The sequence below is a fragment of the Mesoplodon densirostris genome, chromosome 4, assembly GCF_025265405.1.
Source record: "Mesoplodon densirostris isolate mMesDen1 chromosome 4, mMesDen1 primary haplotype, whole genome shotgun sequence".
Lineage (NCBI taxonomy): Eukaryota > Metazoa > Chordata > Mammalia > Artiodactyla > Ziphiidae > Mesoplodon > Mesoplodon densirostris.
In genome coordinates, this window is record NC_082664.1 from 139,111,368 (window position 1) to 139,136,488 (window position 25,121).

The 25,121-nt window shown below is 37.7% G+C and overlaps 1 pseudogene; it reads left to right on the plus strand.

Moving 5' to 3' along the window:
• LOC132488176 (small ubiquitin-related modifier 2-like) overlaps positions 1-19,361 on the plus strand; it is a 39,021-nt pseudogene extending 19,660 nt beyond the window's left edge.
• The last annotated feature ends 5,760 nt before the right edge of the window (positions 19,362-25,121 follow it).

The window sequence follows — 25,121 nt, forward strand, 5'->3', positions numbered from 1 at the left end:
TTCATCATAAGGTCTGATACCTTTTTATCTAGAAGGAATCAGGATTACTTCATGATAAATAATATAACATAGGAAGAAGGTATTCTTCATGGATATCTATACCTAAAATTCTGCAGGTTAATCCTCTTTTGGTGAAAAAGAGGATTTCTCAGCTCTAAAATATTTTAAAATGTAGTCAAGGCAGAGAGAATATTGAAAGTTTAAAATTGAAATTCACTTGCTGCAGGAACTGCCTGTATTACCTTTAATATTCCTTTGACTGAAAACCATTATATAATTATACAATAAGTCTTTGCACTGTGAATCAGTGAAACTCATATTAAGAAGCTTTCCTTTGAAGGGACTGAAATGAGAATGGGATTGTGAAAGAGAGAACAGGCGATAAAGTATTTGTTAATTTTTCCTCTTTAAAATAACTTTATTCTTAAAAATTATTTTAAAACTTCATTAAAGATAATACAGATAAGTAAAAATACCCACCTATAATCTCACCATCCCCAGTAATAACCAATATTGCTAATTCAGTCTAATTCAATCTATGTATTTTCAGTCAGTGTTATATAGACATATTATTTTCTATTGAAATTCTGTTTGAATTTGTGTTTTAGGTTGGATTTCACTAGCAGAAGACCTTCAGACAAGTATTCGAGTGGTAGTAGTTCATTTTAGTGATGATGTCAGGAAACCTAGGTAGGAGAGTAGAAAAGTGAGACAGGAAAGGGGAAGCAGCCAATGAAGCAGATGTTACCCAGGAAGTGACCACTGTGGGCAACAGGAGCTGATCCCAAGGAGGAACTCTGGCTCCCACAGTCAGTATAGGACATGGGCTTCAAAGTTATCTCAGCAAAGTGGTGTTGACCTGGGCTACTTACACATGAATTCTGTCAATTACTAGGTCAGTGCTCATCCAGGGGCATAATTTTTCAGCACTTCTGGCCTGATAATCACATGGATGAAAAAAACTCAAGCAAAGAAAAGTAGATGCTAGCAACTGGAGGGACAGCAAGCATACACCAAAATAGTGAGGGTGACGGTATACAGCTGTGGTACCCACAGCATCTACTATAATTGGAATATTGTTTGGTAACCTGCTTTATTCATTTATTTTACCTTGAATCATTTTCATGGTATTAAATGGTCTGAGTATGATACTGTCACTCCTTTTGGTTGCATTCTAGTCTATTAAATGACTACATCAATCTCTGGTTGCTGGCATTTGGGGTTTCCTCTTTTTCATTATAACTGTGATAGACATTCTTGTGTTGAAATATTTTGTCCAACTATAGAAGTATCATTATTATAAATAGCCAGCATTTGAATTACTGCACCAAAGGATATGTAAAGTTGTATAGCTTTTGATTTGCATTGCAAAGCTGCTCTTTTGAAAGATTGCACTGATTTACACAATTAGCAATGTGTGTTATTTCTATTGTTTCCAGCCCAATTTTGAGCCAAAGGGTCAGGGCTGCCCCAAGAGCCATGGGGGTGATGCTGCCACTCCAGTGGACTTGGAGGGCAGAGCATGAAACCACAGAGAATTATTCTTGAGACTTAAAATCTAAAGCATGGCTTTCCGGATGGTGCAGTGGTTAAGAATCCAACTGCCAATGCAGGGGACACGAGTTTGAGCCCTGGTACAGGAAGATCCCATGTGCCGCAGAGCAACTAAGCCCATGTGCTACAAGCTCTAGAGCCCGTGAGCCACAACTACTGAAACCCGTGCGCCTAGAGCCCGTGTTCCCCAACAGGAGAGGCCATGGCAATGAGAAGCCCGCGCACTTCAATGAAGAGTAGCCCCTGCTCGCCACAACTACTGAAACCCGTGCGCCTAGAGCCCGTGTTCCCCAACAGGAGAGGCCATGGCAATGAGAAGCCCGCGCACTTCAATGAAGAGTAGCCCCTGCTCGCCACAACTAGAGAAAGCCCGTGCACAACAACAAAGACCCAACGTAGCCAAAAATAAAAATTAATTAATTAATTTAAAAATAATCTAATGGAATTTGCCTTGCTAGGTTTGGGACTTGGTTGGAAGCTGTCACCCCATTCTCTCTTCCAATTTCTCCCTTTTTGGATGAGAATATTTGTCCTATTCCCATCCACCATTTTATTTTGGAGGCACATAACTTGCCTGGTTTCACAAGTTCATAGTTGGAGAAGAATTTTGTCTCAGGATATACTGTATATTGATTCTCACCTGTATCTGATTTAGATGATATTTAGATGAGACTGGACTTTAGACTAAATTTAGAGTTGATGCTAGAACAAGTTAAAAGTTTTGGGGACACTGGGATGGAATGAATGTGTTTTTGCATGAGAGAAGAACATGAACTTGGGTGGTGGGCAGGTGTAGATGCTTAAACTGAATTGTGTTCCCTAAAATTAATATGCTGAAACCTTAAGCCCCAAAGTGATGATAACCAGAGATGGGGCCTTTGAGAGGTAATTAGGTACAGATGAGGTCATGAAGGTGGCCCTCATGATGGGATTATTGCCCTTAACAGAAGAGACACCAGAGAGCTCGCTCGCTCTCGCTCTCTCTCTCTCTCTCTCTCTCTCTCTCTCTCTCTCTCTCTCTCTTGGCCAGATGAAGACACAGCAAGAAGGCAGCTGTCTGCAATCCAAAAAGAGAGCTCTCACCAGAACACAACCATGCTGGGACCCTGACTTTGGACTTCCCAACCTCCAGAACTGTGGAAATAAATTTCTGTTCTTTAAGCCAGTCTATGGTATTTTGTTATGGCACCCTGAGCTGACTAATATACCCGGTTTAATTCCAAGTTTGAGATTTGATGCCACCTAATCATGTACCTGCTAGTGCAGATATGTCAGGTGAAGGACAAGATAGCTGAACTGGAGGGAATATGGGGAGTTAGTGTGGGTGAACCTTAACAAATGCAAAGCAGGAGAGCACAGAGCTAGGCTCTCCCTTTTAACTCTCTTCCACAGATTACTCTGAGGTGTGATTCCCTTTTACAATCCTCTAGGAAGTGCTGAATGCCAAGTAAACATGCCCATTGAGCAACCTTCTGGGTCTGTTTCCAGCTCACTGTGTTTCATGTCTTTCTTTGTCTCTCTTCTCTTTTTTCCTCTATCTTACCACACATGTTTCCACCTCATTAGGCAGCAACATTTTGTTGCCTCAGGCTCTGCTTTCTAGAGAACCCAGAATAAAAACATATTTTTGATAGACATTATATTTTAATTATAACAGAAAAAAAGTCCAATGAACTTATAGAAAACAAAAATAACATATGCAAAAATTATTGAATTGGGTCATTTTACATTTGAGATGGCTGATTCGGACACCATTATCTTTTAGACTACAAGCAATAAAGTTTCCAATTATACCCTTGTATAAAAGCATGGTCTGAATAATAAAATATACTTAATTGGATTCATGACTTTTAGACAACTACCCAAATTATATGAATTAATGACAGTGTAAACTTGATGGGAGGTCTAAAATATAGAGTCCTTGAACAGATTCATGTTAATGTTTATCATTGACACAGATTTGAAAAACTAAGCTGAATGTGTAAATAATAGGAAATGGAGAGAAATATATAATATTATAAATTATAAAATTCAAAATATTCTCATTCTATAATGTGAAGCATCTCCATCTTACAGTGAATGCTAAATATATTGTCAACGTCAATTTTAACAAAGATAAATCTAAAGACCCAAATTTTGGTTCAGAAATTCAAATGTATAAGAACTGGTTAGAAAGAACCTATTTCAGCATCAAAGATTAAATCTAGGAATCTTATTTGGTAAAAAGAAAAACTCATGTGAACACCTTAAAGAATCTAATCCAGTCTTATATCCTATTATTAGGAGTACTTTGTCCAGATGATACAAAAGAAATAGTCTACCATTCTATGTTTTGTAAGACTGTTTTTTCAGAAATACTTTGTCCAGCTTTCGGAGTCAAGGAGAATTGGAATGTTGTCAAAACAGTCGACATATATAGGAAAATTAAGTCTGAAAGATTAAAGATCTGAAAAATATGTCATATGAAAAATAAATGGTTGAAGGGACTAGGAATATTTAATCTAGAGAAGCAAAGACTCCTGGAGGATTTAACAGATACCTTAAAATCATCAAAGGGCTATTATTAGAAAAAGATATAGACTTACAGACTTCAGGTCATTCTAGAGAAATTTCCAATGATGCTTCAGGTCATTCTAGAGAAATTTCCAATGATGATGCCCAATCTTACGTGGCGATGACCTCCTCATCATTAGAAGTATCCAAATAGAGGTTGGCTGGCCATTTAATTCAGATGTTATCGCTATGCAGTGTGAGTAGAATAGTGGAACAATGGCATCTAAGGCTCCCTTTAGCTCTAAGCTACGTGCTAGAGGATCCTCAAAATTTTCTCCTTTAATTTTGAAACTTTGTGAATCATTATCATGTGAGGCTCACCTCAGTAAATTATTTTTTAAGTAATGAAAAAAGTCCCACACATTTTCAAAACTTAAGACAACTAGTGAAGTATTTCATACAATTGAACAAAATATATATATTTTTTAATGTCATGGGCAACAAGAAAGCATTAATATTCAGGCAGAAAATATGCACAGTGCTGATATAACTAGCAGAACTGAAATTTGGTTCAGGTGGGGAAAAACGTGTCTGAATTTTTAATTAAAGTTGAGATTATCACAGCTAGGGTGGGGATTTCGAGGGGCAAGAGGGTAGCACAGTGATTTCTTGCCCTAAATACCAGATAATGACAAAGCCAAGGGCATGTGTATAACCCAAAAACCTAGGTCACCAAATCCAGGAGTGGAATCAGAAGCATTTTGCAATAGAAAGACATCACAAACAGCTATCAGAAATGAAATATGATGCCAAGACTTGGCCAGGGAGATAAAAACAGGGTCTGGGTAACAGCCAAGAACTGTATTCCCTGGATGCCCATTTAGAAGTTTTCTGAACATGAGATTGGAAGTTCATAGCATGAAAAATTAAAAATCAATGAGAGTGAGGAAGATAATTTGTTTTATAAACTGTTTTTCTCAAGTTATGACATTATAACCTTCCTTTTTTTTGGGGGGGTGGGGTGTTTATGTATCTTTTTATAAAATAATGATAATTGCAAATTTTGTTTTGTTCTGTCTAATGCTCTCACTGGCAACAGGAAGTACTAACAAACCTGGGCCAACCTCTTCGTTTGTTTTCCTTTTAATTTCACCAGTCTGTGAAATTTAAAAATCAGGAAACACCTGGCTCAGAACATCAATTTGTGTTTGCAGTTTGATTTTGTGAGGCAGTCAGGGTGATATGTTTAGACTAAAAAGGAAGTTTGAAAAGAATCAATTCATCTGGTAAGTGCAATCAATAACTGTACAAATTATTTCCTACATGTCACACAGCTTTATTAATTTTCAAATATTCAGATGTTTTTAAAACATAAGAATATTATAAATACTACATAGGGTTCTTTTTCATTCCCTTTTGTCTTACTGTGTTCATTAACTGCTTTGATGAATGCATGGTAACTGGCTTTATTGTTCTGTAAGTAGTACATGTTCATTTACAGCACTTAGGTGAGGACAAAAATTAAAGTTAATAATTTTCAGTACTTAAATTTAGCAGACAAACTATTAAACATCATTACCCACATATATTTCTTTTTTTATATATAAACTTATTTATTTGTTTTTATTTTTGGCTGTATTGGGTCTTCGTTGCTGTGCACGGGCTTTCACTAGTTGTGGTGAGCAGGGGTTACTCTTCATTGCAGTGTGTGGGCTTCTCATTGTCATGGCTTCTCTTGTCGCAGAGCATGGGCTCTAGGCGCACGGGCTTCAGTAGTGGTGGCTCGTGGGCTCTAGAGCGCAGGCTCAGTAGTTGTGGTGCATGGGCTTAGCTGCTCCATGGCATGTGGGATCTTCCCTGGCCAGGGCTGGTATCCATGTCCCCTGCATTGGCAGGCAGATTCTTAGCCACTGTACCACCAGGGAAGTCCCCACATATATTTCTAACTGCATAAGAATTTCTTAATATTTGAATCTCAAATAAAATGTATCTATGGCATAAAATTATAGTTTAAATCATGCAAATGTGACTGAATCCTGCTGGGTACTTATTCCAACCACCGTATCAATTCTTTTGAAGATAAAATAAATCATTAATATGAACTCTATGTATACTTACATTTGTAAGTATACAAATTGTAAATTTAAGAGGCAGTATGTTAGCCATTAGGCCACAGATAAGCATTATTTTTCTGAGCCTGTTTCTAAATCTCATTATGAGGAAAAAAATAAGATAATGTAAGATACACAACTGTGACTTATTTTTATCATTGAAAATTATAAATTTTCATGTCATGTCACAATGCTAAAATAAAATCAAGCATAATTTAACTTATAATACTCCTAAGAAAATAATTCAAAATGCACACCAAAGTCTTACAGTGTTTTACATTGTTATCTTCAGTTCTCACTGTGTGTAAATATGCTATAAAACAGAGTTCCAATTGATAGAATACTAGATAATATATTGCCCACTCTTATTTCCATCTAACCACCAATATTAGATGTACATATCAAAAATAAAAAAATTAAAATGACATAACGCTCATATGAGCATAAAAATACCATTTCTGCAAGAGCTAAATTAGAAGCCCTAAAATAATGTGTCATTTTCTTATACTAACATGTTCCAAATTAAGAAAACATCATGTTAAGTATAAACCTTAATTTATGAACTGCCTTTGGGAATGAAATAAATTCTGGGTGACTAAGTTTCTTTAAAAATAACTTTGCATTTATTATTTTAAGCAGTATTGAAGAAAACCTTCACACCAGCTCACCACCATACTTTCAGTCTGATAATGCAAGTGTCACCCAAAAAAAGCTAGTTTATCATATGACATTTATGTTAAATCCTTTCATTTTTCACATAATTTTCCCCCTAATCCCCTGCCAAAATACGAGTAAGAAATATAATCTTTTCTCTGCATAATTTTCCCCCAGCAGACTGCCATTGCCAGCAGCAATAGATTAATAACAGATGCTCAGTGACTCTTGGAGTCTTACTGGTGTTAGGCAGCACAGAGCCTAAGTTTAACACAGAGGTCACAGGTCCTTCTGCTCAAAAGACCTACAATAATATTTTGCTAGATCTCCCTTCCATGAAACTTAAAAAAATTAATGTCTTCTCTCAGATTTATGAAAATTCCCAGGAGTTTATGGTCACAAATCTGACTCCAAGCTTCTTTTCCCAATACTAACTCAGTTTAGAGAAGCATTTCCATTTCATGCATATTATTTTTGTTCTGCCTGGTGCCAATCCAAATGTAGAAACCAATAGTCTTCCTTAATTTCTACAAAATTTCTACAAAACAAATGGTCTTTAATTTCGACAAAATTCTACAGAATTCATTCACTCAGTTTTTTGTGCATCTAGCAAATTCTACTAAAGATGTGAGGTATTAGAAATATTTACATCACAGAAACACAAACAACATTTATTATTAGGCGGTCTCTTTTCTCAAACACCTTCTCCTTCCTTAGTCTTCTTGTCTCCACCTTCCTTCTCCCCCTTATTACGAATTCCCAACTTTAAAAAAAGTATAATTGTGGCTCTCACCTCCTACCTTACTAGTTTTCCTCCATTCTAGCTTCCATATTTCCTCTTCTATGCTATTTCCCCTATGCTATTTCTTCTTGGCCCCTCAAGGGAGTAAAATAGAAATAACTCATTTTTTAATGCAAATTAGTTCAAATTCCTCTTAACAATACTGCCTATTACAGTGACTATAAAAGCAACATCAAAGTAATTCATTTAGAATTCAAAAGTGTTTCTTAGTTTAAAGGTCCCCATCTAGAATTCAAAATTACTTGGAATAATAAAATCTTGAGTCACTATGATTCAAATATCCCCTGCTAAATGACCTTGATAGCGAATAAATTCTCTGTAGATGACTTCAGACAAGTAATTCCTACCAAAAATTACACATATCTCAGAGAGTTAGAGACATAAGCCAGTTAGAGGCACAGCATATAGGCAAAAATCAAGGTTCATGAGCCCTGGATGTGCTTATATCTGTGTTCATCTGAATCAGATATTCTTTTTTTTTTTTTTGCGGTACGCGGGCCTCTCACTGTTGTGGCCTCTCCCATTGCAGAGCACAGGCTCCGGACCCACAGGCTCAGCGGCCATGGCTCACGGGCCCAGCCGCTCCGCGGCATGTGGGATCTTCCCAGACCGGGGCACGAACCGGCAGGCGGACTCTCAACCACTGCGCCACCAGGGAAGCCCATGAATCAGATATTCTTAATTTTCCTTTGTATGTGCAAACAGTGGGTTGCAGGGAAAATTAGTTATTAAGATTGTCCTTTAAAGTTCCGATGAGTTCTTCAGCAATTTACTCAGATATATAAGAACTCTTTTATCTATTGCACTACAAGCAACCAAAAAAAAAAAAAAAAAAAAAAAAGCAGTCAAGTTGATTACCACTTTCAAGCATGAAGGAGTATCATGATTCAGAATTAACCTTTCTGGTTGTCATAAACAACCAGAAAACTAGAAAAATATATGAAAAAAAAACTATTTTCAGATATTGGACTGCAGGTAGTATACGACTGTGATGCCAGAGAGAAGTAAGACAAATGAGGTAAACCTTATAATTTCCCATACTTTCTGCCTTGATGTAACTTCCAGACAGCAGAATAGAAAGGAATGACCTGAAAAGTCTAGAGAAAGAGCTCAGATTTCAGGAAGGTCAAGTGTCTAAAATTCCCAAGGCAGAATACCTGAGAGGAAAAAGCTATGCACAGAAAGTGTTCTATAAATTTATTTTGGGGTCACTTTAAGTCTGTGGCTGAATAGCAATCCATGCAAATGGGTGGGGAAATCCATGGGGCCAAACTAGGAAAAACTTCTAGAGAAAGAACAATTTCAGAAAGCTGTAAGATGACAAATTCCCAGAGCTCACATAGGGCCTGGAATTATTCAGGTTGGCACTAGTAAGAGTAAATGGTCTCAGTGAACACAAAGTGTATTCATTAGAAACTACACAGAGGCCAGACATTAGAATTGGGGCTAAAGTAAAGGCTATTCTATCTGTACTCACACTAAAGGGACTTTAAAACGAGCTTCAAAATGATCAAACTGATATATGAGTTAAACTTATTATCTGCCAGAACCAATTCCAGCACTCTTTACAGGAAAACAACAAAATCTCAGAAAAATAACAGAGAAAATCAATCCAAAAGATGAATATAAACCTCTAGATAGACTGATCAAGAAAAAGGAATAAGGGACTTCCCTGGCAGTCCAGTGGTTAAGACTCTGCACTTCCACTGCAGGGGGCATGGGTTTGATCCCTGGTTGGGGATCTAAGATCCCACATGCATGCGGCCAAAAAGAAAAAAAGAAAAAGGAATGAGAGCGAGAACTTAAATTACCCCATGTCAGTGATAGAATGAGAGGATATCACTAGAGACCCTACAGATACTAAAAGTGTAATAAGTTATGAACAACTTCATGACCATTAATATGAGAATTTAGATGAAATGTCATGTGCCCATCCTCAACCAATCATTTTAAGGTTAGAGAGTGTTTTGATTGGTCCAATTTTGGTTACATGTTTACCTCTCTCTTTGAGGGTTCAGATTCACTCAAACCACATGGATTACGTGTTTAAGAGAAGTAATGACAATGTTTTCTTAGGCCAGTCTCCCAAGACAATAGAAATTTTAAAAATAAACAAATTGGACCTAATCAACTTATAAGTTTTGCACAGCAAAGGAAACCATAAAAAACAAACAAACAAACAAAAAAAAACCAAAAGACAACCTATGGAATGGGAGAAAATATTTGCAAATGATGCAACAGACAAGGGCTTAATCTCCAAAATATGCAAACAGCTCATACAACTCAACAACAACAAAATAACCCAATCAAAAAATGGCAGAAGACCTTAATAGACATTTCTCCAAGGAAGACATACAGATGGCCAGTATGCACATGAAAAGATGCTCAACATCATTAATTATTAGAGAAATGCAAATCAAAACCACTATGAGGTACCACCTTACACCAGTCAGAATGGCCATTATTAAAAAGTCTACAAATAAATGCTGGAGAGAGTGTGGAGAAAAGGGATCCCTCCTACACTGTTGGTGGGAATGTAAGTTGGTACAGCCACTATGGAAAACAGTTTGGAGGTTCCTCAGAAAACTAAAAATGGAATTACCATATGATCCACCAATCCAACTCCTAGGAATATACTTGAACAAGACAATAATTCAAAAAGATACATACACCCCTATGTTCATAGCAGCACTGTTCACAATAGCCAAAACATGGAGACAACCTAAATGTCCATCAACAGATGAATGGATAAAGATGTGGTACATATATACAATGGAATACTGCTCAGCCATAACAAAGAATGAAAGAATGCCATTTGCAGCAACATGGATGCAACTAGAGATTATCATACTAAGTGAAGTAAGTCAGAAAGAGAAAGACAAATATCATATGATATCACTTATATGTGGAATCTAAAATATGGTACAAATGAACCTATCTACAAAACAGAAACAGAATCAAGACATAGAGAACAGACTTGTGGTTACCAAGGGGCAGGGAGGGGAGGGAGAGGGATGGACTGGGAGTTTGGGGTTGGTAGATGCAAACTATTACATTTAGAATGGATAAACAACAAGGCCTGAATGTATAGCACAGGGAACTATATTGAATATCCTGTGATAAACCATAATGGAAAAGAACATAGAAAAATAATGTATATATGGGTATAACTGAGTCACTTTGCTGTATATCACAGATTGGCACAACATTGTAAATTAACCATACTTCAATAAAAAAATTTTTTTTAAAAGAGAGAGGTACTGAGTAGGCAAAGAAAACATACATCTACTCTACAACTGTCCATGTTTAACCTTACCATTTCATCTTCTGCCTTTGTATCACTGGATAGTCACTGTTTTGAAGTGAATTTCTCCATGTCTAAAGGCCACATCCTTCCTACTTAGGAAGGATGTAAGAAATTAGCCAATGAAATGCCTTGCCTAGTTCATGCTCCATAATCTTTCCAGGGGCCTTTGACATCTTCCACAGTTCTTGACACAAATTGATAACTGGTGACAGTTAAAAACCTGCAAGTCCAGCTCCATCCAAAATCTAGGATCAATCTTGAATTTGGTCAATGGAAAATTAAGAAATTAAAAATTTTTAGCATGAAGTCTCTACAGCTAATTGTTGTTTTTTGACTTTGGGTCCATGTATATCTTTCATGTGCATTTTCTTTGTTCTTGACATCATGGCCCAACACTGCACTCAAGTCCCTAGAGTCTAGGAAATGGCTCTACCTAGGTCTTTCTAGTACTACTATTCTAAACCCTCAGCTTTATAGTTGGACCCTACCCCATGAGACTTGACTCCTCTGAGGACAGCTCATGTTCTCATAGTCAATGAGCCTTGCTCTTGTACTGAGACATTCCGGGATGTATCTGACTGTTCCTCACAGTCTAGATTTTATACATTACCAAGATATAACTAAAGGCTCTTCCTCAAAAAGCTTAGGATTATTAAATGACCTACCTTCCTGGAAATCTTATTTCTGAAAATAAATTGAATTAGAATGTAAGAGTATGAAACATTTGTACAATTGACACAATTTTTTTTTAATTTGTCATTCTTTAAAACTACCTAGGGGACTTCCCTGGTGGTGCAGTGGTTAAGAATCCGCCTGCCATTGCAGGGGACACGGGTTTGATACCTGGTCCGGGAAGATCCCACATGCCGCAGAGCACCAAGGCCCGTGCTCCCCAACAACGGAGCCTGTGCTCTAGAGCCCAAGAGCCACAACTACTGAGCCTGCGTGCCACAACTACTGATGCCTGCATGCCTAGAGCCCGTGCTCTGTAACAAGAGAGGCCACCGCAATGAGAAGCTCGCGTACCGCAACCAAGAGTAGCCCCCGCTCGCCGCAAGGAGAGAAAGCCCATGCACAGCAACGAAGACCCAACGCAGCCAAAAATAGAATAAATAAATTTATTTAAAACAAAAACAAAAAACCACTTATGGGGCTTCCCTGGTGGTGCATAAATTTATTTAAAACAAAAACAAAAAACCACTTATGGGGCTTCCCTGGTGGCGCAGTGGTTGAGAGTCCATCTGCCAATGCAGGGGACGCGGGTTCATGCCCCAGTCCAGGAAGATCCCACATGCCATGGAGCGGCTGGGCCCGTGAGCCATGGCCGCTGAGCCTGAGCGTCCGGAGCCTGTGCTCCGCAACAGGAGACGCCACAACAGTGAGAGGCCCACGTACCGCCAAAAAAAAAAAAAAAAAAACTAAAAATGTCTTAAAGAAAATAACTATCTCTATATTAATGCATGAATATTCCTGGCTTTGGCTATGAGGGCAGACTAAAACAAAATTTCATTTAATCTTCATGCCACTCTGCAAAGTAAATACTAAAACTCTCTTTTCATAAATGTGTAAATTAAGTAACTTGATCAAGTTCATAGATTACTGAAATTCAAACTAAGTTTGTAACACCACTAATTTCATGGATTCGTTATTATAAAAATTATTAAATAAGATACATGCAAACAAACCAACAAAGAGAATACCATAAAATTTTAATTCTATTTAAACAAATGAAGAGCATCACTAAATGCTATGGACTGAATGTTTGTACCCTCAAAATTTCATATGTTGAAATCCTAACCCCCAAGGTGGTGGTGTTAGGAGGTGGGGCCTTTGAGATGTGATTAGGTCTTGAGGGAAGAGCCATCATGAATGGGATTAGTGCCCTTATAAAAGGGAACCCAGAGAGATTCCTTGTTCTTCTGTCAGGTGAGGACACGATGAAAAGATGGCTGTGTATGAACCAGAAAGCCAGCCATCATCAGAAACTGAGTAAGCCAACACTTTGGTATTGGACTCCCCAGCCTCCAGAACTGTGAGAAATAAATTTCTATTGTTTATAAGCCACAGAGTCAATGGTATTTTGTTATAGCAGCCCAAACAGACTAAAACAACTGATCTCATGCATTCATTAGTTATGGCTTCTAAACGTCATCAAAAAGCAAAGATCAGATGAAATCATTTCAGTATAAGGATTCTGGCCAGTAAAGGAATGATGGTGCTGACTGCAAATAAATGTCAGTTGGATCTGCTACAGTTCAAATATGTCTCATTAACAGGATCTAAAAGATCTCTATGAATTCAGGACATTATGGGAAATAAAAGTATTTATTAATAGAACTTCACCACCTCATGGACTGAATCACATACAGTTTACTGACAGTTATAGTAAGCATAAACATATACAAATACACAATTAATATAGTTACAACTACTTATATTGATCTTTTCATCCTCAGAACAGTGTTTGGCATACCGTAGGCATTTTATAAATCCCATGAATGATTAAAACACTAAATGCATGATGAAATAACATGCTCTGATATTAAAAACCAACTCTGTATTACAAGACTTTGTTGAAGGCTGTAGGTAAAGTGTGACTTCTCGCTCTGCTCCATAATCCCTTCTTCTGTGATTCTAGTTGTGTAGTTGAGTACTTTTTACCTATTTGTCTGTTCCATATTGCTCTAAGCATTCTGTCATCAGTTTTTATATGATCAGTTTAGAGAGCTTTCTCTGAGATTGCTTAAACCTGTCTATATATCAGTCTTGCTGATTCATCACCTCCATACACCTGAATCATGTAAGTCAATATGACCTGAGAAAGTCAAACACCAAGAGAGTGGTGACAAGCACTCTCTTCCTGGCTAAATTCTAGAAAGGCTTCTATCAACTCAAGGCCATGTCCCTCAGCTAATGAGTCCAGCTCCTTTAAAATGCCTGCTTGAGAAAGCTCACTGCTACCAAAAGAATTTGCTAATTGTTTCAATCAAAACCTCACTATGAGCTTCTTATCGCCTTTTTCTTAGAGAATTTACTTTAGAAAATTCACAGTTGTAAATCTTTTCTCTATATCTTTGAGACTGATCTTCTACAACCCAGGAATGTCTTTCTCAAGGACCTGGAAGCCAACCCTTTGAAATGTGATCATCAAGAAAGATAGGGCCCCTGGCTTCCAATCTCAGTGCAGGGTAGGAGCCTGACTTCCTTAGGTGCCAGTTAGCAAATAGAGCTAGCTTAATCACATAGATCAACCCCCTCCCCCTGCAACATTCCTTTAGCACACTGTAGCATTTTAAAAGCCTTTCACCTTTTGTTTCAGCAAAGAAGAGCTCAGTTTACACTGAAGTCTCTCCAATAATGCAGTAGCCTGAATAAAATCTGTCTTGCCACATTTAACAAACGTCCAGCTCTGTTTCTCTTTTATCATGGCCAAATGTCTTTGTCTCATATACAACCTTGCCTACTACTTCACTCAGGACATTTATATTATCAGTGGTAATCACCCCCAGCTTTCTGATTCCCAGTCAACATACTTGTGCACACTAAGACACAATTTTGGTCTTCTTTCTTCTGATTTCAGAGGTGGCATCTTTCCAGTTCAAGGCTGCCACATTTACATAGCAATGGCATTTACTTATCTTTCTCTCAGCTGGGGCCTAACTTTATCAAATCTTGCCTTTTATATATTACTTCTCCTTTAAACTGGCTTATTATTCTTCTTCAACTATCAATATACATAGGGCCTTCCATTCTGAAAAGATTTTAAACTCTCCCTGATCCTATGGTCTCCTATTTTCATCATATTTCTTCTCTTTTTAGCCACGATTCTTCACTGAGTTATCTCCACTTTTCAACTCTCATTTTTTTAATAACCGCCCATTTATCATTTCACTGAAATAGAGCCTCTCAACAAATATCATGGAATTGCTCTCACTAATTACTATAAGCCTCTTAAATGCTGATCTCAAGGGAAAGTTAACAGGCCCTATTTACTGGGTCTCTGTGTTGCATTTATTTATTTATTTTATAAATTTTATTTTATTTATTTATTTATTTTTGACTGTGTTGGGTCTTCGTTGCTGTGCACAGGCTTTCTCTAGTTGCGGAGAGTGGGGGTTACTCTTCATTGCGATGCACGGGCTTCTCATTGCAGTGCCTTCTCTCATTGAGGAGCATGGGCTCTAGGCTCATGGGCTTCAGTAGTTGTGGCACACAGGCTCTAGAGCTCAGGCTCAGTAGTTGTGGCACACAGGCTTAGTTGCTCCAGGGCATGTGGGATCTTCCCGGACCAGGGATCCAACCCATGTCCCCTGCACTGGCAGGCAGATTCTTAACTACTGTGCAACCAGGGAAGTCCCTGTGTTGCATTTAAATATGCAGAACATTAACACATTCATGAAATGTTTCACTTACTCCCTTGACTCTGTGAAGCAACACATTTTGCCTTCATTTTCATTCTCTTTCAAGGACTCTTCTTTCTCCACATACATATAACAAATAGCCTTCAAACTTCTAATCGTGGTCCAATTCTCATCCATTGATCCCTCTGTGAACAATATGACTAGTCTCACAGTTTTGTTACTTATTGTAAAAAATTAATTAAATGCAAGCAAATAAACCCAAAAAAACCCAGAGAATCCACCTTAAAAGGTTAATTACATTTACCAAATAACTGACCTCAATACATTGTTGAGAAATAGAAATATTAAAATGGCAACAGAAAATTCAACTGAGAAACATCTAAAGGGCATGTGACATCAAAGTCAGAGATGGCTGATTTTTGACCATTCTAGTTATGAGCAAAATTCTAGTTATTTAGCAAGTTTTAATTTAAAATAACCTGTGTATATATGAGTATACTGATGATTCTGGTATTCAGAATTATTTTCAGTTTCAAATGATAGAAACACAACTGAAATTGTTTTAAGCAATAAATCAGCTCACTTAATTTTTGAAAAGTTAAGGAGCAGATGTTTCTGAGTTCAAGCTGTCAAAGCGTGCCATGTCTCTTTCTCAGATCAGTTTCTCTATGTGATAGGGACAGAGTAAAGGGTCAAAGTAGGTAATTAAATAGTTAACCCCACTAGGAGATTGTAAGTAAAGAAAAAAAGTATGGGAGACCCCTGTAAGTTAATGATCACTCAAGGAAGCAGGCTTGCCTAGCAACAATCCATGTAACAGAAGCATGAGACATGCCCCAAAACAATAAAACATTGGTGGCATGAGATCCACATCCTGCCAAGTGAGCTCAGTAAGTTAGTGACCCCTAGGACATGTTCTCTGCACACATAAAAAATAATTCATGGAAAGGTGACATTTCAAAGTGAAAGATCCTCATTGTACTGAGACCTGAAATAATTTTTCCATAGTGCTATGACACTCCCAGCTTGACCATGTAGGGACAAGAAAACTCCCCCATCTGACATAGAGGAGGAACTAAGGATGGAAGCATGGTGTCTACTCAAGAATGAGGAAGAAGGTGGTCTTTTCCCCCTCCCCACTTTTCTTTTGATTATAAAACTGTAGCCTACTAATTTCTCAGGACATGGCACCCTTTCGCCCACCCTCTTGTAAGCCTCACGAGCATCCTATTGTAATAAATTACTTCTTATATATCACTTTGCCTCTTGCTGAATTCTTTCTGCACTGAGACATAAAGAACCAGAGCTCCTCAGAGCCCCCTGAAATGTCAACCAGCAGTTTCATATGTATCAACTTCATTTTCACGCTGAATATCCTCAACTGGTAATCAAAGTATGGTCAATTCAGGTTTATATCTTATCAGCTAAGCACCTACACCTGAAAGAGAGTATAGTTCTTTCAATATATTCAACAGAAGTTTCAAGAAGGGTTCTCAACAGCCTGCTCTGTGTCATGAATCCATCCAGGATCATTTTCTATGACCAGCGGGTCACAAGTTCTGAGTCACAATCTCAGTCAAGGTTTGATAAAATTGTTAGCCTGGATTAAGGAAAGTGGAGAATAGATTCCTCAAAGGTAAATCAGGGTGCTGTGTTGTCAAAAAATTAACCTATGATGATACCTGGAAAGTCTTTTTTTATCTTCTCAACAACAGAAATTATTCACATCTTATGAAAGATAAACCAACATTCAGAGGGATTAAATTCAGTCACATAGTAAAAAGCAGGATTGGACTTTAATTTCTATTTTCCACTCTAAAGTCAACATTCTTTCCACTATTCAATGCTTCCGATTCTCCTGCTCAACGGGAATAAGAGATTCCACATTTTTCAGAGAAAAGAAAAGCACTTTACTTAAAGCTTCAATTTATGCAAATGCAAGTATATGGTTCTCAATTCTCATGTTCTCACTTATCAGATTATTACAATGTACATCCAACTAGAAAGAGGTACTAAGACAGTCACAGAGTCAATATTTTAATGAACAGCTTTATGCCCTTACCCTGGGTTAAATATACATAAAAATCTTCCTCAAATGGTCTAGAAATTCTTCCTATTTTGATCATGCCATAGTCTACAGGTAAGAAGCAGCATCCTCTATGCAAAGCTTGATGTCATTAACATCACCATAGCAACACCATCCCTGCAATGTGGAGGTGCAAATTTTTTCCTGAAAATTAATCAGCTTCAGTGACAATCTTATTTACTATCTCTGGCAAGTAGTGCAGATCCACCTAAGACCACTAACAAACTTCTAGTGCTTGTTTCCACTAAATAAGACCATAAGATTTTATTAAGAAAATAATTTTTCCCAAACCAAAATCTGAAACCTTCTATTCCTAGAGCATATCATGGGATGTACACATTTATCACGTGTACTCTAAACTTTTTTAAACTGCATTCAGCCGGTTATATTTCCACATATTGGTTCCCAGATAACTTTTTTTTTTTAACTGACTCCTTTAAAGGCTATTTGTTGCTGAAAGATTTATGCTTAATAAAAATGTGTTGAGAAAGAGGATGTGAAATGAGTAAGAAATAAGAAAATCCATCCAAATTATATTTTAAATAAGTAAAAATGCATATTTTTCAGGCAAACCTATGGTTGGAGCTCTCAGGACTCATTTAAAAGGAACAAGAGTTCATTTTATTGAGAGATGTAAAAGTGTAGTGGAAAAAACACAACTCTGGAGTGAAATAAACTGCTATTTAAATCTTAGAGATGTTAGAATGGTTTAATATATAAAATCAATAGGTATAATTTTTCAATGAAGTTTGAAGAAAATGATATAACCATGTCAACAGATAAGCTAAAGCATTCAATAAAATCTAACATCTACTCCATAAAAATAAAGTCTAGAAGAGAACTTACTCAAACCTGATAAAAACATACCTACGAAAACCTACACTAAACATTATAACTAATGATAATAAAAATTATTTACAATCAAGAACGAGACAAATATGCTTGCAAACTTGCTGGTTTGAAAAGTAAGTCTTCCAAGAAAATAATAAATAAATGAATGAATAAATGGCATAATGTGTGTTAATTTTATGGAAAATTATAAAACTTTAGTGAGGTATTAAAGAAGACAAATAATGGGTAACATATTCTGTTTATAGATAGGAAGGCAATATTTACAGATATTTATCGTTCCCAAATTGATCTATAAATTTATGTAATTCTGATCAAAATCCTAACAAGAAATTTTCATAGAAAATAAGCTAATTAAAAAAATTTTATAGGACAGCAAGAAACAAAAAAAAAGAAAAATATTCCAAAAACTGATGATTAAAGAAGGGAACATTACCCAACAAAATAGCAAGATTTATTAAGCCAAATTAGAGAGCTGGTAGTAATTCATTGATTTAAATGTTATACATTGATTTTTTAAAAAAATAAAGCAGACCAATAGAACACAATCTAGAACTCAGAATCTGACCAACACTTATGAAGAAATGTGATCTCTAACAAAGATGGGAAAAGGGTAAACTATTCAGTAAATGGTGCTGGGGGAAAATTCCATATAAAAAAGTGAATCTGGATCCCTACCTCACACTATACATAAAAACCAATTCCAGTTATATTAAACATGTAAATACAAAAGTAAAAATGCTAACTTTCAGAAGAGATTGTCATCTCCCTCTCCTGCTGTCTCTGAAAGACATCTGTGTGCTAGTTTGGTGCTGCCTGCCACCTCTTTTGTAAAACGGCAGCTAAAACAACTCCAGCATTCACCTTGGCCAATAAAAAGCCCATGTGTGGAGTCAAGACTGAGAACAAGGATCAAGTTAATTTGAAGTGGCAAGGCAGACACTGCAGTGCAGTTTAAAATTAAAATGTTTATACCACTTAGTAGGCTAATGAAAACATATTGTGAACAACAGGGCTTTTCAATAAGGCAGTCAGCTCCTGATTTGGTGGGCAGCCAATCAATAAAACAGACACCCCTGCAGAGCTAGAAATGGAGAATGAAGACATCGTCAGTGTGTTCCAGCAGCAGACAGAGGGTGTCTAGTAAACGGAGAAAGTGCTTGCTACTTTTTTCTAGACCTGTGCTCCCAGGTAAGGCAATGTATTCTAAATTAAAAAACCACGATTTGGTTTCAACACACTCTGACTGCTATGGTAAGTTTTCTTTAGTCTTTTATTTTCCCCTTCTTGATTCATTTTAATTGTATATAAATAAGTAATATATGCAAACAGGTACACTGCATTTTATTTCCCAAACAGACAATGAAATGCAAAGCGGGGAATAAAAAGTGTTACTCAGCTCTTATAAATTCTGATATAACCTTTACTGTTTTAAGCTTTTGTAATTAGTCCCTTGCAAATAAACCCTCTTCAAATTATCCTAATTTGAGTGAGACATCTGTTTTCTCAGACTTTGATTCATACACCTATTTTTCCCTGGCTTGGCACCAAATCAGAATGTCTGGTGGCAAAATCTGTATGATTGTCCGCTGGTTGGTGTAACCTGTTCTGGCTGAGGTCTGGGATTCTGAATCCTCAGAGAAGAGACCAGAATTAGAGATAAGGCCCTAAGTGAGTTTCTAGGAATTAGGGAGAGGTAATGAAGTGAGTTTGGGGGAACCACAGTTCTATACATAAGAATATATTCACATAAAACCTACATGTAATCTATAGGTAACCAAATGGAAGCAACCATATTATAAACACCTATTTATTCTGGCAACAAATTTCTTACTTTCTTGCATAAACTTGAAATTTTATACAAATAAACTTTCTGTTTGTGCATGAAGACATTTGTTAATAATAAATTTATTTGTGGAGTAAAGTATAAAATATTATTGTTTATATATTTTAACATAAAAATATGAAAACTAACCAAAAATTTAAAAAAATAAGATGCTCTATTTCTCTGTTCTAAAGGTCCCTTTAACTTCAGGAATTGAAGATGATATTAGCTCTGTGGTTGCAAGGTCAGAAGCAAGGATATCAGACCCAGGAAGTTTTAGTTCCTGAATGGCTTGTGAAGTTCAAGATCCTTAAGCATGCTGATCACATCTAGGAGGATTTGTTTTGCTGTGTTATTTTTCTTTGCTGTCAGATAATTAGCAGTGTTAAATTGTATTTCTTAAGCACTCTGCTCTTCTCCAGCCTGTGTTTTTCTAAATTTGTTTCTAATATAAATGACAGAAGACATTTCACAACCCAGCTCCAACTGCTTTCCCAGTGTCATCTCCTGTTTATCCACCTAACATCCCTTCCCCAGCCTCTCCCTGCTCCTGTATAGCCAAACCTCAATACTTCTATTGCAGACCATGTCACTCATCTTTCTTACCTGTGTAGTACATCATGTCTCCTTGTCTGGCAAGCTCTCCCTCTCTTTTTCACTAAATCCTTTCCTAGCAGCTGCCCCTTGATATTTTCCTTCCACTCCTTTTCATGTGGAATTGTCCTAGGGTTACCATATATGACAGAACCAGAAACTCCTTCCTTCTTCTCTATATCCTGTCCTGGGCAGGTATTGTCTGCTCTGCCCTGATATATCATATTGGCTTTTAAGTCAACATGCCACGCATGTTGTGAGAACCAACTGTACGCCAGGTACCCTACTAAGCTCTGGCAATATGAAGATTGCCAGGGTGGCAGAGTAGAGAAGGTGGGAAACAACAGTGACCCAGCAAAGAAGCACATTACAATGGTCCATCCTGGAGGCATATGTGAAAGGCTACAAGTACACAGATGCCGTCAACAAGCAAGATGATCAAAGGCCATGCCCAGTGGGCAGGAAGGAGTTAAAGACATTTCCTCCTGGTCCCAGTCTGCAGTCTACCATTGCAAAGTCACATTCATACAGTTTCTCTTCATTTGGGAGAGAAGACAAAAAGGTATCTTAGATCAAGTAGTGTTTTCTGGTGGATACCAATCTTCCTGCAGCCCTTTTCAGAACACACAAGAGTCCCCTCTGTGGCTACATCAAATCCCCTATGACAGGGCTCATTGCACTAGGTCTCTCTCCTTCCTAGCATGTGGTATAGCTGCAATTTTGAATTTTTTAAAACTTGATTGCTTGATGATTTTCTATAATGCTGAACTGAATAGCCACAAGGCCAGGTCTGTGCTTATTTTTCCCATCTTTGTATCTTCAGCACCTATCACAATGTCTGCCCTGTTAAAATGCTCAATAAACACGTCTCAAAGAAGAGCCAATAAATAATAATACTATTATCAGCTAAAGAGCTACATAAATTTAGATACACTGTCTCATGTAACCCTTACAGTAACCCTATTTTAAATATTAGGTAACTCAGCCTTTGAGAGCTGGGAAATGGCAGGTTTAATATTTAAATTCGGGTTTGTCTTGCCTTGCTGAAACCACACTCTTAGCTCTACCATCGTAGGATAAGATCCATGTCCTTAATGAAAAAAGGGGAGATGGTCGATACAGCAAGTCTCCAGAAACAGCAGGAGCCGGAAACAACAGACAGAATGAAGGGTCATTTTTAGCAAGTCCATCTGATACCAAATACAGAAATGTTGAATGCCTGCCACCTCCTATTCTACAATGACAAATTGGAAACCACTTAAATATCCAAAATAAGAAAACTGTTAAATTATGACACATCTGTGTGACAGAATACTATTTAATCATTAAAAGTCATAAGAATACAGAAAATGCTCAAGATAAATCATTAGGTAGAAAAGGCAGATTATAAAACAGCCTGTACACTATAATTCAATTTTCTAAAAGTACATATTGCATATGTTTTAACACACACACACACTCACATTTTAGAACAATATACACCAAAATGTCAATAGTATTATGGGTAGTAGAATTATAGATTTTAATTTTCTATTTTTTATTTTTCCATATTTTCTATAATTATCACAGCCTACTTTAAAATTCTTGCAAGTATAATTTATGGTAAACATATAGGTAAAATAAAAGAAACTAAGCCAAAATGTTAATAGTGATTTTTCTCGGTATGGTAAAATAATGATTTTGTTAATAATCTTTCTGTATTTAAAAAATTAAAGCAACAAAAGAGGTTTATAAGACTGAAACAAATTAAATTCCCCCTCAATATGCTTTGATAATACTCAAGTTGCAAATAGAAGTACTCTCTGTTCCATCCCACTCCTTCCTATGTAATTCTGCTACCCAAATTGATTTTCTTAGCAGCTTCTATAACATATGTTCACAGTTGTTTTAACTTTGGAGTTGCAGTCATTTGTCTAACATATTCATATATCTCAATAATGTGGACCCTAAAATAAACAAATGGTTTGCCTCCATAACATTTCTAACACCCTGGAGTCCTTGAGGAAGTGTTAGGTTTATTTTCACAGCCAGTTTTTGCCTTTGGCTGCCCTGGGTCCTGGCTTCATTCCCAGATTAGGTCTTGGCTCCTCTTAGGAGTCAACCAACTACTGAAAATACAGAGACTTAGAAGCCAAAAGACTGGAAAAGAAGAGCTTGAAGAGTCAGCCAGCCTGTCAGCTAGCCAACAGGCTGTATCTGGGAGGGGGTGGGGTAAGCAGAACAGAAGCACCTGATAATAATCAAAGGGATTCCAGGGTAGACCCCAGAACATCTGAGACAAGCTGCAGGAAGGTCAGGGGTGGAACTGTTCCGAACCTGAATCCTGCCTATAACCTAACAACAATTCTTCTTATTTGATTATGTTCCACAAGGGTCTTAGCTTTTATCTCCTCCGTCCATCAAGCTTTCTCCTTTTTCACAGGCTTCAGTAATAACTTCTGCCATTAGCAGGTAATAAAAGTCCTTTCTGCCTTGTTAACTGCCCTAGTAGAACATGAGTTGGCCTAGTTGCCCTAAAAGTCTGTATTCAGGGTAGAGTGTGTATGCCTGAGATGTTTATAAGGTCCTAATAAGATAGCAGGCTGGCCCTCAACCCTCCTACAAACTCTGGAAGTCAGGCCTCCTAGGAAGTCCAAGAGCTTTACTAAAATATGAGGGTTGCCTCAGTCAGCATTCCTGTGTTCACAGATGCAGAGTATTAAGCAATAAAGAACAAGAGGAGTGTTGAGCAAACAACATATAGATGTGGGGTATTGAGCAATAAAGAACAGAGAACCAGCCTGTCCCAGGAATCAGAGGCAGCACTTTCAAGTACAGCCTTCCCACAATCACCATCTCTAAGTGCAGGTGGGAGGAAAACCTCTCCCAGTGGAATCACTGGGTTAATACAAGCATTTTGTTTCAGGAAGAGTTTTTTCCCTTTCAGATGTGTCCTCCATTCTGATGTACTATTTTACTCTAAATTTAGCCTAGGCCAAACATTTAATTTTAATACTACTCCCCCTCATTTTCTGGTACGTTCTATATATCTACATATTTAAAAGTAATTAAGTCCACAAGGAATCCCTGTGGTCTTAGAACTGTTTAGTGTCTTGACTGTGGTAGCAAATACATGAACTTAAACAGGTGATAAAATGTATAGAACTTGGGCTTCCCTGGTGGCACAGTGGTTAAGAATCCACCTACCAATGCAGGGGACATGGGTTTGAGCCCTGGTCCAGGAAGATCCCACATGCCGCGGAGCAACTAACCCATGTGCCACAACTACTGAGCCTGCGCGCTACAGCCCGCAAGCCACAACTACTGAGCCCGCAAGCCACAACTACTGAAGCCCATCTGCCTAGAGCCCATGCTCCACAATAAGAGAAGCCACCGCAATAAGCCTGCGCACCGCAACAAACAGGAGCTCCCACTTGCAGCAACTAGAGAAAGCCCACGTGAAGCAACGAGGACCCAACACAGCCAAAAAAAAAAAGGTATAGAACTTAATACACACATATTAAATACCAATGATTGCAAGTAAAACTGGGGAAATCAGAGTATGATCTTTGGATTGTATATACGTCAATATCTTGGTAGTGATATTATGCTACAGTTTCGCAAAACGTTACCATTGGGAGAAACTAGGCAAAATGTACAAGAGATCCTTTTACATTATTTCTCACAACTGCATGTGAAACTGCAATCATCTCACATTACAAATAATCTTTAAAAATAACAGTAAATCAAGCAAACAATCTGCTAAATAAAATATATTCCATTCCCCCCCAACCTTGAAAAATGTATGTCATAACCACCTGGAGTTCCGGCTTCAAATTTCAAGTTATCTCATTCCTTGGAGTTTCACACAGGAGTGTGGCTGCCCCAGGATACCCACGGATCCCCAGAGTACCCATTCCTGGTGCACTCCTCTTCTCTTCTTACCTCAGGCTCCACCTTCACTGTGTAAGAGGCCTGAAATGCACATTTGTGGCCAGGAACACACAAGCTCTGTTTACACCCCTCCCATCCCTCAAGCAGAGCCCCCATGGCCACCACAGGCAGGCTCCGAAAGCAGGCTCAGAGTCCTATGCACGTGCAATTCTGGGGTCCTACGTGTTTGGAGGTAGTCTTTGGGGTGGAGCCAGAGTGCAGCAGGCTCTAGATGGGTACATCCCCTCAGCCCTGCTAACTCTTCACATCTTGCCAAGCAGCATAGTCAGAAAGGGCCGGGAGCTGTGTCCAGGGCACTGGCCTCTCCTATCAAAGACTAAGGTGGTGTCAATCATTATTACCATTTTATAAATAAGAAAATTGCAACTTACAGAAATTATGCCTCTCGCGACTGATAACTGGTAGCAGCAGGTTTCCCGCTAGATCTGTCGGAGTCCAGAGACCTGTTGAAATCTGAGTGTAAGTCCATTTTACTGTCTTTAAGGAGTCGACGAAGAACCTCCCAATCCCCTCACAGCTATTGTAGTCATGAGCCAGATATATAAGTTGCCT